This window comes from Muntiacus reevesi, chromosome 12 (assembly GCF_963930625.1).
Source record: "Muntiacus reevesi chromosome 12, mMunRee1.1, whole genome shotgun sequence".
NCBI lineage: Eukaryota > Metazoa > Chordata > Mammalia > Artiodactyla > Cervidae > Muntiacus > Muntiacus reevesi.
In genome coordinates, this window is record NC_089260.1 from 41,835,114 (window position 1) to 41,849,597 (window position 14,484).

Genomic DNA, 14,484 nt, shown 5'->3' on the forward strand with positions numbered 1-14,484 from the left:
CATTTTACAAGATTAATCTTTTAGAATTTGTTGCTCTCTCTGATATATAGCCTATGAAGCAATTATGTCACTGAAAGATCATTTAAGGGCCACTGTTTTTGTTCTAAAAGGGTTAGTGATTACTTAAGTAGAGTAGCTTCTACCAAAAGCACCCAAATCCTGCTGGTTCTTAGAGTGCTGTCAAACAAGACATTAAAACAGAGTAAGATGCACCTGGCAGATTTAGAAAAGACCAGTCCCTCTGGCATGGTCAGCTTGCACCACAAGAGTATTTGTGAACATTTTTCCAAGGCCGTACTCTTATCCAGTTTCCAAAAGAAATCCTAGTCTTAACACATGTAAATCCATGGCTGATTCATGTCAATGTATGGTAAAAACCACTACAATATTGTAAAGTAATTAGCCTCCAACTAATAAAAATAAATAGAAAAAAATAAATAAAATAAAACTCCCTATCAGTAAAGAATCTGCCTGAAATGGAGGAGACCCGGGTTCGATTCCAGGGTCGGGAAGATCCCCTGGAAAAGGAAATGGCAATCCATTCCAGTGTTCTTGCCTGGAAAATCCCATGGACACAGAGGAGCCTGGCAGGCTACAAGAGCCAGACACTACTTAGCAACTGAACCACCACCATTCAGTAAAATATGGGCTGATGAGGAGCACCGAATCCCAGAAGGCCAGAGCTGGCAGGTTGCTTCTGAAATGACTCGTTTCTGACTTTCACATCACAGATGAGGATGCTGAAGACCAGAGATGTGCCATAGAGGGCCTGGGATCCCACAGGTACATATTAATACTAGAAAAGCTTGCTTGACACAGACAAGAGGTATGTTTCTAACTGTTTCAAAAGCAGAATTGCTCCAAAACAAAACCAGCATCAGGTAGGCTTTGGTTGTGTCCCAACCAGTGTTTGAAGTCACTGTTTCTGGGACAACGGTGTGCACAGAAAGACCTGGGGAGCTAGTCAGAAAGCAGAGTCGGATTGGGCAGGTCTGGGTGGGGTCTCGGAGTCTATCACTGATCATGCTGGTCTGAAGATGACAGGGAACAGAAAGGTTCTAAGAACAAACTCATTTCTCCAGAATAACCCTGTTTCTGTGACAGATCCAGGTGCTCTACAGGCACTGGTACTGTTGCCATTTGACAGAGGAGGAAAGTATGCATGAGTTCAGTGAATTGCCTTATGTCACACACCTGGGAAGGGCTGGAGCCAGGATCACCCAGAGAACCAAACTCTAGCCAGTCCTCTTAACTGTTATCTAACCCTTAGTTTCTTAAAAGCAATCCAAAGAACTTCCCTGGTGGTCCAGTGGCTATGACTCTATGCTCCTAATGCAGGGGGCTGAAGCTCAATCCCTAGTAGGGGAACTGGATTCCACACGCTGCAACTAAAGATCCCGCATACTGCATGGAAGTCTGAAGATCCTGCATGCCATAACTAAGACCCCCATGCAGCCAAATAAATAAATATTTAGGGATTCTATGGTGGCTCAATGGTTTGGAAAAAAAGGAAAAGAAAAAAATCCACCTGCCAATGCAGGAGACACATGTTCTATCCCTGATCCAGGAAGATCCCACATACTGTGGAGCAATTAAGGCCTTTCGCCACAATTACTGAGCTCTAGAGTTCAAGAGCTGCAACTGCTGAAGCCCTCGGGCTTGAGCTCCATAACAAGAGAAGCCACCATAATGATAAGCCTGTGCACCGCAACTAGAGAGTAGCCGCCACTCACCACAACTAGAGAAAAGCCCTCAAAACAATGAAGACCCAGCACAGCCAAAAGTAAATAAACAAAAATTATTTTTAAAAATAATGAAAGAGACATTTTTAAAAATAAATATTTAAAAGCAATCCAAGATCACCTCCATGTCAGCGTTTAAGGCTGAGTCATTAGGACCATATTTTATATATGTAGCTATTAAAATATATTCATAAAAAGCAGAAGAGAAGAAGTGGGGCAAGTGCCCATGAGATAATGTTAAGTAAAAACATCAGAACACAAACTGTATCAGACAAGGCCAGGCCAGGCCCGCTGATTACCTGGCTCCATCACTCAAGCTGATACAAGCCAATGCATTATGGCAATAGCAGGAAAGGCTTTCCCTTCTCTTTTTCCTCCTCCTCCCAGAAACCATCCCAAGGGAGACTTCACTCTAGCCCCAACTCCCACAACAAACACTTCAGAAAGTGGGGTCTTAAGGGGAAAAAGGCTTGACACAGAACAAGTCTCAGTACATGGGAGAAAGCCGGCCCACAGCTCCCAGCATCCACAATTTTCTCTTATTCATTTAGCACGTAGCTACTGAGAACTTTTGCCATCAACCACACCAGACGTTAGGACACGAAACAGCCAAAAGCCCCTGCGCTCATGAAGATTGCATTCTAGTAGGAGAAGCTGACAATAAAAAACAGGGCTTCCTTGGTGACTCAGTGGTAAAGAATCCGCCTGCCAATGCAGGAGACACAGGTTGGATCCCTCATCCGGGAAGATCCCACATGCTTTGGAGCAATTAAGCCTGTGCACCACAACTACTGAGTTTGTGCTCCAGAGCCCAGGAGCCTCAACTACGGAGCCACACGCAGCAACTCCTGAAGCCCGAGTGTCCTACAATGAGAAGCCCACACCCTGCAACTAGAGAGCAGCCTGCCCAGCAGCGGAGACCCAGCACAGCCAAAACTAAAGAATTGTTCTTAGAAACAAGCATAGGAAATAAGCATCCTATATAGTACGTTAATAGATGATGGGTATTATAGAAAAATAAGAGGGGCGTAAGGAGTGCTGGGGTGGAACAGACTGCAGTAGTCATTAGGGTCATGAGGAAGAAGCTGACACTGGAGAAAGGGCTTGAAATGAAGGAGTTAATTGCACACATGTCTGGGGAAAAGACATTGCGGGCAGGTGGAACACCAGGTGCAAAGGCCCTAAAATGGAAACAGATCACATCTGGAATGTGTAAGGAAAAGCAGAGGCCACTGTACCTGCAGTGAAGGATTTAATAGGAGAGGAAGCCAGGGAGGTAATGGGGGGGGCGGAAAGGTCAGATCTTACAGAGCCCCTCAGGTCTAGAGAAGGACTTTGGCCTTTAAGGGAAGCTGGGAGTCGCTGAGGGTTTGGAGCAGAGAAGTGACGTGATCTGACTGATGTACTGAACCACCTCACACCAGTCACTCTCTGAGCCAACTGAGAAGTGGGCAGAAGCCTGGAGACCAGTTAGAAGGCAGCTGCAATAACCCACGCAAGGGGCACTGGTGGGTCAGACCAGAAGGGTAACGGTGAGGTGGTGAGAAGTGTAATAAGACCTGGGTCTCATGATTTCTCGAAGGCTTAGAGGTGGAATGTGAGGGAAAGAGAGGAGTCAGGGATGTTTCCTGCACTTGGAAGAATGAAGTTGTCCTTATTTGATACAAATAACTCCAAGGGGAGCAGACTTGAAGGCCAGATCCAGAGTCTGCATTTAGACAGGTGATGATGGAAGTGTAGACACACAAGAGAGATGAGTGACTGCATGGGTCTGGAATTCAGGGATGTGGGCCAGAGACGTCCACATGGGAGCTGTGAGCACATGAGACCAGATGAGGTTTCCAGGGAAGGCAGTCAAGTTGAGAAGAACACGCGCTGTAGGGTCTGAGTCCTGGCTGCATCCACGAAGAGAAAATGAAGCAGCAAGCGTCTAGGAAAGAGTGACCAGTGAGTGAGGTCAGAGGGAAACCAAGGAGTATGTGAGGGCCTGGGAGTCAAGAGAAGAAACTGTTTGCTAGACGAGAGTCATCAAGTATGTCGACTCTGCTGAGAGGTCAAGTTAGACCAAAGCAGAGAGTTGAGCTTTAGATTTAGCAAAGTGGAGGCCATGGGTAATGTTCGCAGCAGTTTCAGGAGAGAAAGGCGAGGAAGTTTTACCTACTGAAACGATAGGAAAACATCAATGATAAAATGAGGTAAGCAGAGAGGGAAGAAGTGATGGTACCTTTGGCATTTAAGGCACAGACTTGTGTGTAAGCCAAGCAGAGCTGTTCTGTGTGTGCACAAGCCTTTATTTTCTCATGACTCAATAGACTATGCTGCTAACTTACTCTTTGTTCTCTCTTCAACTCCGTCCTGAATACAGCTTAATCTTTTAAATGAAAGAAAAAATAATAATAAAAGGTCACCTACCAGCTAGTAAGCCATCCCTCATACGAAACCAGGACTTAATTCATTATCTGAAAGCCATGCTTGCAACATTAACCTTCAACTTGAGGTATATTGTTTCAACAATACCTTTTTGCTTTTGATATTGTTGCCACACCTTTGGAACAACAATATGGGAAAATGCACACTATTCTTTCTCGGTGTTAGGTCCACAGAGGCCAGATTTCTACGTTTAAGGCTAAGCACCCTCTTATCACACACTGTCTCCCATAAAATCATCTATTGCCAGTATTCCTGCCAAGTTACCCATTTAGAACCATCTTGTTCTTTCTCACACAAAGCCATATGTGGAATGCAGAAGAGATGATCTACTTAATCTCATCAGAATAATTTCTTTATCTCAAAAATGGAAGGTCACCTCAAAAAAGTCCTGAATAGTACCAACTCATTAGCAATTACCAATTGCTTATTTTTCCAGTTGGACCAGAAGATGAAATATTTTCTAGGAAAAGTACCTAAGACATGATTATTTATACTGCTCATCTTCTGCTTCGTTTCAACTTGATGGAAAGAACTATCATTAACTTCTATGGTTAAAAAATAGAAAAATTTCAGTAAAGCCTCCTTATTTCAGATCCAACTCTTTTGAAAATAACAGTAATTAAACCTTGATTGAAGATTACTTTTGTAACATGTTTGAAAAGGGAGCACTGCAAAGAAAATTAATAATATAAACAGTGTTTAGGAAAGACATCTAACTCACTTAAAACATAACGTGTTTCAAATATAATCTATTTGTTAAAGGAGACCTATCTGTACACTAACAGTACAGAAAGGCAGTATATATGTTTACATATGATGGATGTGTATTCATGAGTTATGTCATTTCACCATTTTTCTAAATTTAAGAGGTTGTGTTGTAATTTCTGATCTATACACACACACACACTCACTAACCTACAGTCATGTAAGTATATACAAACAACTCACCAACCCACACACTTTATCTGCCAATGCACACACCCACAAGTAAGTAGGTTTCCCAGCTAAAAAAAATAAAATCACCAATTTATTGTGGTGGGGGGGGGGATCCACAGCTCCCTCTATCCCTGAGTCTTAAATGGACTACTCCCCATACTGCTTTTTCACAATTATATAATTGCAATTTTAGCTGTGTGGAATTAAAAGAAAAAAAATGTTATTTCTTGGCTAAGAAGTAATCTATAAGAGAGATCTGCCTCTTCTACACGCCAGGTAGATTTCCTTACCAGGGCAGATATGATCAGAATCCATGCTTAATAAATCCAATACACCAAGATTTGTTTACTCAACTTGAAATAAATAATAAGCTTTCTTAAAATATCACTTTTAGGTGGGTTGTATAAGCAACCTGCCGAAGATGAAAACCGAAGGCAGTCCCTCCCAAGATGTTAGATTTGAGAGGTATATATTAGGAATCTTCCCAGCCCAAGACCAGCAGATGATGAAACCTGACAGATTGGCTGGCATTCTCCCCCATTCTGGGTGCCTGTCTCATGCAATCTGCTCCCACGGGGCTGAACCATTGCCTTGTTCTAAAAACACCAACCACACACACACACCACCTCCAATCCTGGAAGCTGAAGAGCTCTCCACTGCAGTAAACACTTGTTCTCTGAAGTTTTCTTAACTGAACTTTTAGGATTCATACTGACCACACACGTACCAAATGCACAACATTCAAAAAACCTCCTCCACTGCTATCCCACAGGACTTAAAAAACACTTGTTTAACAAACATCTTTGGAGCACCTGCTATGAAGCCCTGCAACAGCTATTAAAGATGTGACGCTGCATCACAGGCTGGTTCTCTCTTAGAGGAGATGGATGTGAACGTGAAAAACAATGTCACAAATGTGATACCAGCAGTATACGAGGGGAAAAGGCACCTGCATGAAATGGTTTGAGAGAAACCACCCTGGAGAGGTTATTTTTGACCTGCGTCCATAGGACAAGGAGGAGGTCACTGAGGGAGAAAGGTAGGACAAGTGTCCCTAAGAGCAAAGCCCCGAGATCTCTCTGGGAAACTGGAGACCTTGAATCAGGAGGGCAAGAACACTGAGCAAATGTGATTAAAGCGACAGGTTGGGCAGGATGCAATTCAAATGCCATGCTTCTGTGTTATACTCAAACAATAAGGAACCATGAATGCCTTTTAGGCAAAGGCGAACAATCAAGTTACATAAAGATAACTGTGGCAGTTTGGAGGATGGACTGAAGTGGAGTGAGGAGATCAGGAACTGAAGGGGAACTCATGCTTCTGTTCATGCTCAGTCATGTCCGACTCTGACACTAAGTACTGTAGCCCGCCAGGCTCCTCTGTCCTTGGGATTTCCCAGGCAAGAATACTGGAGTGGGTTGACATTTCCTACCCCAGGGGATGTTCAAAACCCAGGAATCGAACCCAAGTCTCCTGTACTGGTGGGCAGATTCTTTACTGCTGAGCCACCAGGGAAGCCCTGAAGGGGAACCAGGTCTCTGCAAAGGGAAATGAGAAGGCGAGGTGAGAGTTATTCCCAAAACAAGCTGAACGGGACTCGGGGACCTTTGTGTGACAGAGGTTAAAGAGACACAGGAGCACAGGATGAATCCAGTGATTCCAATGACAAGTGACAGATGAGACAGACTTCCAAGACTCACATGCCGGCGTGCAGGAGGAAGAGGGCAAGCTTGCGTGAAGACGTCTGCCCAGCACTGGCTCTCCTGTGGGTCACCAGAGAGCAGTAGGTGAGGGAGGAGCCAGGGGTGAACAGGTGATTGAGGTCAAGTAACTAACACTAAAGACAGGAGTCGCTGATGCTGAAGTTAAAGGCAGAGACAGGAGGGAGATGGTGGCCCTAGAGCGAGCAGATGCAACAAAATGACATGGATTTTCACATGTTATGGCAGCTTGTGTGGAAGAACATGATCCAGTTGGAGAGAGTGGTCCCTGGGGCAGATGTTTGCAGTTGGCTAAGTCAGAAGCCCTAGTGGCTTAGGGGGTAAAGAATCTGTCCGCAATGCAAGAGACCCAGGTTCCATCCCTGGATCAGGAAGATCCCCTGGAGAAGGGCATGGCAGCCCACTCCAGTATTCTTGCCCGGAGAATCCCATGCACAGAGGAGGCTGGTGGGATACAGTCCATGGGGTCACAAAGAGTCAGACACAACTGAAGCAACTTAGCAGGCCCATAGATCACAATACATCATTCACCTTACTTCATCTTACTTACCATGTAGACATTTTATTCATCTCACATCATCACAAGAAGGGTAAATATAGTACAATAAGACATTTTGAGACACAGAGAAAGAGAGAGACCACATCACAAGTTTTATTACAGTATATTGTAATAACCACTCCATTTTATTATCCATTACTGTTACTAATCTCTGAAATATGCTTAATTTATAAATTAAACTTTATCATAGGTAGGTATATAGGCTTCCCCAGTAGCTCAGATGGTAAAGAATCTGCCTGCAATGCAGAGGACCTGGGTTTGATCCCTGGGTCAGGAAGATCCCCTGCAGAAGGGAATGACAACCCACTCCAGTATTCTTGCCTGGAGAATCCATGGACAGAGAAGCCTGACAGGATACAGTCCAGGGGGTCACAAAGAGTCAGACATGACTGAGTGACTTTTACTTAAGTCAGGAGCCATTCCCAAACCTCTTCTTCCCAAAGCCAGATGCTCATTTTCCCAGTATTGCTCTTAGTTTGAAGTGGTGAAACAGTGATAGGGGAAGTCCACTGGGAGCCGATGATAAAGCTCACTTCTCTGATGAAAGAAACAGACGTAGCTGGAGCAGCGCCCCCCCCCCCCACCCCCGCCGTTTGCCTTGAATGAGGACATGAGGCCTAGAAGTTCTTAGAGCCAGCTTGTCATCCATGAGATGGCAAAAAGTATGTTAATGACGGGCTGGGGGATGAAAAGATAGGACGCTGTCTAGCCCTGGACTGTGGGAAACGCTTAGGCAAGAACCAAACACAAACCATACTAGAAGAGGAAAATCAGACTACAAATGAGTCCAGAGGAGGGACACATCAAGGCATATGCCTGGCATATGGTAGGCTGTGAAGAACATGGTTCCATCCCTGGAGGTACACAGTTCTACTAATACCTGGGGACTCTCCAAGGGACACCAGCCATCTTGGAGGGGGATGCCTGACTTTGAGGAAAGCCATGGGTCCACTGGAATCTTTCATCATCTGACTCGTCAAGTCTAACAAGACAGGAACCTCAGAATGTCTAACTTCAGCCAGGTTTCATCTGGAATGACCAACTCCCATGGCAGGAAAGTGGGCACCGGATAAGAAGAACCAGTCAGCTTCACAGCTCCAGCGGAAGCAGTCTTACAAGGTGGTATGGCCTCAGCAAGCTTTCCGGATGGAGAAAGATGGCCCAGCAGCTTAGAAGGCCCACAGCTGGAGGAAACTTGCCATCTGAAAAGTGCTCATAGAATTTCCCATGGTACCCCGCATTTTCCTAAATTTTACTGCAGCCTTATCTTCCCCTGAAAATCCTGTCTCTACACCATCCCTTCTGTACTTCCACCTCCCTGCACAAATTCAAAATGGAAAAATCAATCTAATGATACTTTATATGGTCTTAACAAATAACAGCACCCTCAAAAAATATATACGTGTGGCTTCCCAGGTGGCACCAGTGGTGAAGAACCCACCTGCCAATGAAGGAGACGTGAGAGATGGAGATTCCATCCCTGGGTTAGAAAGATCCCCTAGAGGAGGGCATGGCAACCCACTCCAGTATTCTTGCTTAGAGAATCCCATGGACAGAGGAGCCTGGCAGGCTACTGTCCATAGGGTCGCAAAGAGTCAGACATGACTGAGGTGACTTAGCATGCCTATATATATGAAATACATACATATACCAAAATCACATGGGAAAAGACTTAAAGTTAAATTGCCGTCAAGCAGTGAAGGTCTCTGTAGCATGTGAGCACTGCTGTATTTCCAACATTGAGGTGAATTTTCGATCCTTTATATAATATCTAAGTATTCCATTAAGGAAGAATGACATTTTCAAATGTTAGTCTTGTACATATAATTTAAAGAGAGTCTTACTAAATTGTTGGAGAAGCTAATCTAATTGTCTATAGACCAAGTATAAAGTTCAGTTAAAATTGCATTTAACACTCAGCCTTATTACCAGAGAGGAAGGGTGAAGAAAGAGATAGTTAGGGAGTTTGGAATCCACATGTACACACTGTTCTATTTAAAATGAATAACTAACAAGGTCCTACTCTGGAGCATAGGGAACTCCGCTTAATGTTATGTGGCGGCCTGGATGAGGAGGGAATCTGGGGGAGAATGAATACACGAATATGTATGGGTGAATCCCTTCACCATTCACCTGAAACTAACACAACATTGTTAATTGAGTATGCTCCAATGTAAAATAAAAAAGTGTTTAAAGAAAGAACAGAGAATTAAAAAGAGCTCTTACAAAAACAAAACACTCTACCTTGGTGGCCTTGCACCCATGACCTGCTGGAGAGGAAGCCCTAACAAGACACAGTGTCACCTACAGACCACACACTAAAAATAGTCTTACTGTCAGTTTTAAAAGCATGTTCAGGCAGACGGGCTGTATCGCCTTGAGACATGTAATTTATTTCATCTGAACTGACCTTTAACATTTTTGAAGATTTCACTGAAGCACAGTGGGGATAAAAAAAACTCTAAAACACTGGCAAGGCATCCTGCCTCTTTCCTTTCTTTAAATATATCTTACATCTCTATTATAAGAAATTGTGTTAAATTGTATTCACTCAACTCATTAAATATATATTTGTTGGGCACCTACATGGACCAGACCATCTGTCTGGCAATAGGATTGAAGTGATAAACAAGTCCAACCTGGCCCCTTGTCCTTTTAAGATTACAGTGTTTCTAGAATCTGGCCATTTTTTTATCACCTCCACCAGGAGCAGCTTGGTCAGAGCCACCTGGGTTATTACTGCAAGAACCTCCACACTGGTCACTCTCACTCTTCCATCCCCACAATCTCTTCTCAGTGGAGTACAGAGGGAGCCCTTTAACCCAGCAGCCCCCAGCCTTTTCAGCACCAGGGACTGATTTTCATGGAAGAAACCAGTGCACCAAGGGGCAGGAAGGAGATTTATTATGCACTCTATTTCTATTATTATTACATCAGCTCCACCTCAGATCATCAGGCATCAGATCCTGGAGGCTGGGGACCCCTGATTTAACCTAAGTCAGATGATGACCCAGCTTTGCTCTAAACACCCAAAGCTTCCGTCTGATCCAGAGTAAAATCCAGAGTCATTGGTGCACTCCCTTTTCCAACTGCACAGCCTCCAAACCCCCCTCAACCATACCAGCCATGCTGCCCTCTTGTTCCTCCTCAAATCTGACAGGCCTCAGGGCCTCTGCACTTGCCAGACCCTCTGCCTGAATGCTCCCCTTCTCAAGTACCTGCATGACTCACTGTCTCCGGGCCTTTACTCAAATAGCCCCTCTCGACCACCTCTCATAAAATCGCAAGACACCATCCCTTCACGTTGACACCCATCCTCCCCCCTTGCCCTGTTTTACTTCTCTCCAAGGTACTTGTCAGTATCCAACACTCTACATGCAGGTGTTTGCCTGTTTGTTGACTGCTGTCCTCCCCAAGTAGATTTCAAGCCCCATGAGGACAAGGACTCATTTACTGCAGAATCTCCAGAGCCTAAAACAGTGTATGTCTGCTATTTGTGGAGTAAACTCGTACACACTTTCCCCCTTACTCTCCAGGACCCTGCTTCCTGGGGACAGGAGAGAAGTCAGATGTGGAATGCCCTCACACAGATTCCTTGGGTCAGGACAAGGAAGAGCTTTTCCTTCGTATGTTTGGGGCAGAGACATCATGATGGGTATGTGACCTGCGGGCTAGTCACAGAGGGCTCCATGCTCAGAGGGCCTTGTGCTTGGTTCAGTGCTCTGTGATCCCTGATTTGAAGTTCTTAATCATCTTTGAACAGGGGACCTACATTTTTATCTTGCACAAGACTCCACAAATTATGTAGCTGGTCCTGAAAGACGGACAATTCTCAGAATGCACAACCCTTGGGGCAGGTCATTGTCACCAGCTATCCCGTCACTACTAATGCAAGGACCGGAGCTTGGTCCCTGAGGCACATGGGATCTTCGCTGTCTTCAGATTAGGACAGTGAAGCCCTTTGGCAGGTCGCGGGATTGTTCCAGCAGTTCCCTACTCTGCACCTTTCTCACCCCCAGGTCTTCCTCCCTGCAGACCACAAGCTGGAACTCCCCACCACTAATGTCAATGTCAGCGAATGGCAAGAGAGAAGCCATAGCACACTCCCTTGAATAAAACTGTAAGATTAGCGACTACAGAACTTCACATTTAAAATAGAACAGCTCCATTCCAGCAGGAGAGAGATGGTTTACGGTGTTGGCTTCGGTGCTGATGGGAAAGGGTACTGAACTCAGGAAAGGGTGAACGCTTAGGGATACGTGGTACAAAGTGGAGGGCAGGGCCAAAAGGTGGAAGGCACGCAGAACATCTCTGAAGACTTAGCAAGGGCTTTGTCCCAGCTCGGGGAACCAACAAGTGCCTCCTTGTGCCGTCCTGGTCTTGGCAAGAGACGTGGCCGGAGCAGACAGAGTTCTGGCTGACCCCTGCTGGCTCGTGAAGGAAACGAGCATGCGCACAGGGCTGGCAAGGCCTCCAAGAGTTTTTCCAGAATGATGGATGCACACACAACAAGCCAGACTCCCGGGTGTGTGTCGGGATGGCGCGCGGGGGGGAGACAGTGGCGTGGGGGTGCTAAGATAAGGGTATGGAACACTTTCCAGCCTATTTCTCTTAGCAGAGTAATGACGTGGTGATCCATATAGATACAGGAGAACAGAGCAGCTCATGTTTTAGAGAGGGGCTAGAATGTATTATCATCTCTTTGAGACCCTTAAGTAGTGACTAGAAAGCTACAGTTTGCAACGTGGAACAGAAAAGCATCAAGCTTTTAGGATGCTAACTTTGCTTCTCAAGTTTCCTTCTCTCCTGCTTCCCTGAGTGAAGGCAGTCATAAGAAATTGCCACACAAAAAGGTACATCTTGCATCCAAAGTAGTTACCAGCAACACAACATTGTAAATCAACTATACTCCAATCAAAATTAAATTTAAAAAAAAAATGTAGTTAAGAGTAAATTCTCTCTCTAGTCAGCCCAGCAGCATTAAACACAGGGTGAAATTTAGATCTCATATTCATTAGAGCCAAAGAAATGTATCTGGACAGATTTTTTTTGCAAAAAACCATTTAAACCTTTTTAGAATGGAACAAGAAAATTTATATAACCTTATCTATGACACAGAAAGTCATTTTCAATTTCTTTCTAAAGTTTTCTGAAAAGCCCTGCTTCATTTACATCTGAAAAGCACCATTTCATAAACACAAATTTGGCACTGCCTCACTACTAAACTTGAGGAAATAAAGGCATAAAGATTCATGCTCCTAGATAAGATCTGCTTTTTAAACATATTAGTTAGACTAATAAGTCTACATCTGCCAAAAATCCATTCTCTAAATATTTATCAATATAAACCAGAAACTTTTTAATGTTTCCTCTTGAACTTTGCTCCCTCGAGCTGGGGCTATTATACTGAACCCACCTGCATCCAATGCAATCGTTCTGCAATTTTCACCTAAGGAACCAATCAACCTGCCCTCAAGGTGTTTACCAAGCACTCAAAAGTAGCTTCAGGCTCTTTGTGTTCAAATTGATTCCACCGGAGAACACAATTAAGTACTAAAGACTATGGTACATCTATTTTGGGAATTTAAGGGAGGAAAAAGGCCTGTGGTAGAGGGGACTTAAGTAGATGAAGACAAATTTGTTCCTGAAAAATGGGGATTCAGACGACCAGGGGAAAAAAAGAGAAATTAGTGGTAGGGGTAAAATCTTTCAGAGAAAGACCCATAGAAGAATGGACACAGGATAGAGATGTCTGAGGCTAGCTATTATTTTGAATATTAAACAATGTTTACATCAAGGTGAAGATAAACTATGCCTTTTCTCCGGTAACAATATAGAGGCAGCATCTAAAAAAGCAAAGGAGGTTCTTGACCAGGAGAAGGCTCTAGCCATGTTTGGAGATATAGCTGTGGTTGGTCAGGAAGTCTCATTTTCACACCCCTGTGCAATATAGTAATCCCCCTACATAAGAACGAGTTCCATTCCGAGAGCACGTTTGTCAGCTCAATTTGCTCTGAAGTCCAACAAGGTTAGACTTGGTACCCACGTAACACAATTGGCTATGTAGCGCTGTACTGTACTCCATACAGTGTACTTTATAAAGTTCACAAAAGCACCACTGCCTGTAGAGGATTCACACTCGTGACAGTGGATGCCAGACACATGAACTGACCTTTAAAAGCTCACAGCTTGAAGGTTCATATGTGCAGGACTAACTGTAGAAAGCAAGCAGGCCAGAAACAAAAACCACAGCGTGAAACAGCAATGTGATTGAGGCAACTTACCCCAGGTTCCTCAGGATAAGCAGGCTGCGGTGAAGTTCAATCTCACTTCTTAATGACATGCGTGAGCTTCAGTCACGTCCAACTCTATGTGACTCCACGGACTGTAGCCCGCCGGGCTCTTCTGTCCATAGGATTCTCCAGGCAAGAATACTGGAGTGGGTTGCCATGCCCTCTTCCAGCGGATCTTCCTGACCCAGGGATGGAAACAGAGTCTCTTACATCTCCTGCGTTGGCAGGGGGGTTCTTTACCACTAGCGCCACCTGGGAAGTCCTTTCTTAATGACAGCGGTTCTTGAACTTAATGGCAAGTAGGCTACACCTGAGCACTTGTCAAAATGTAGCCTGCAGGCCCCACCCCCCAATATATTGATTCAGCAGCTGATTGTGGTTTAGTTATCGACATTTAAAAACCTTCTCCCGCTCCATCCCACCAGGTGATTGATACAGATGAAGCTAGGACTATACTTTATACTGCCCTGTGAACTGTCTCCTAAGCCATTGGTTAACTCTGAGCACTCATTCATTTCCAATTTAGTTTTGTAGACCATCAAGAGCTTTCACCAACCAACTTTGGAAAAATGTCTGAGACACTTCCATCTATCATAGTCTTCTTTCACCGAGAAGCACTCAAAGTTTCCATCAAAAAGAATTTGAGAGATGCTATTATGAACTGAATGTTTATGTCCCTGCAACGTTCATACACTGAAGTCCTAACACCCAATATGACAGTATCTGGAGGTGAGATCTCGGAGAGGTGAAAAGCTTTAGTTGAGGTCATGAGTGTGGGACCCCCATGATGGGGTTTCCTACCT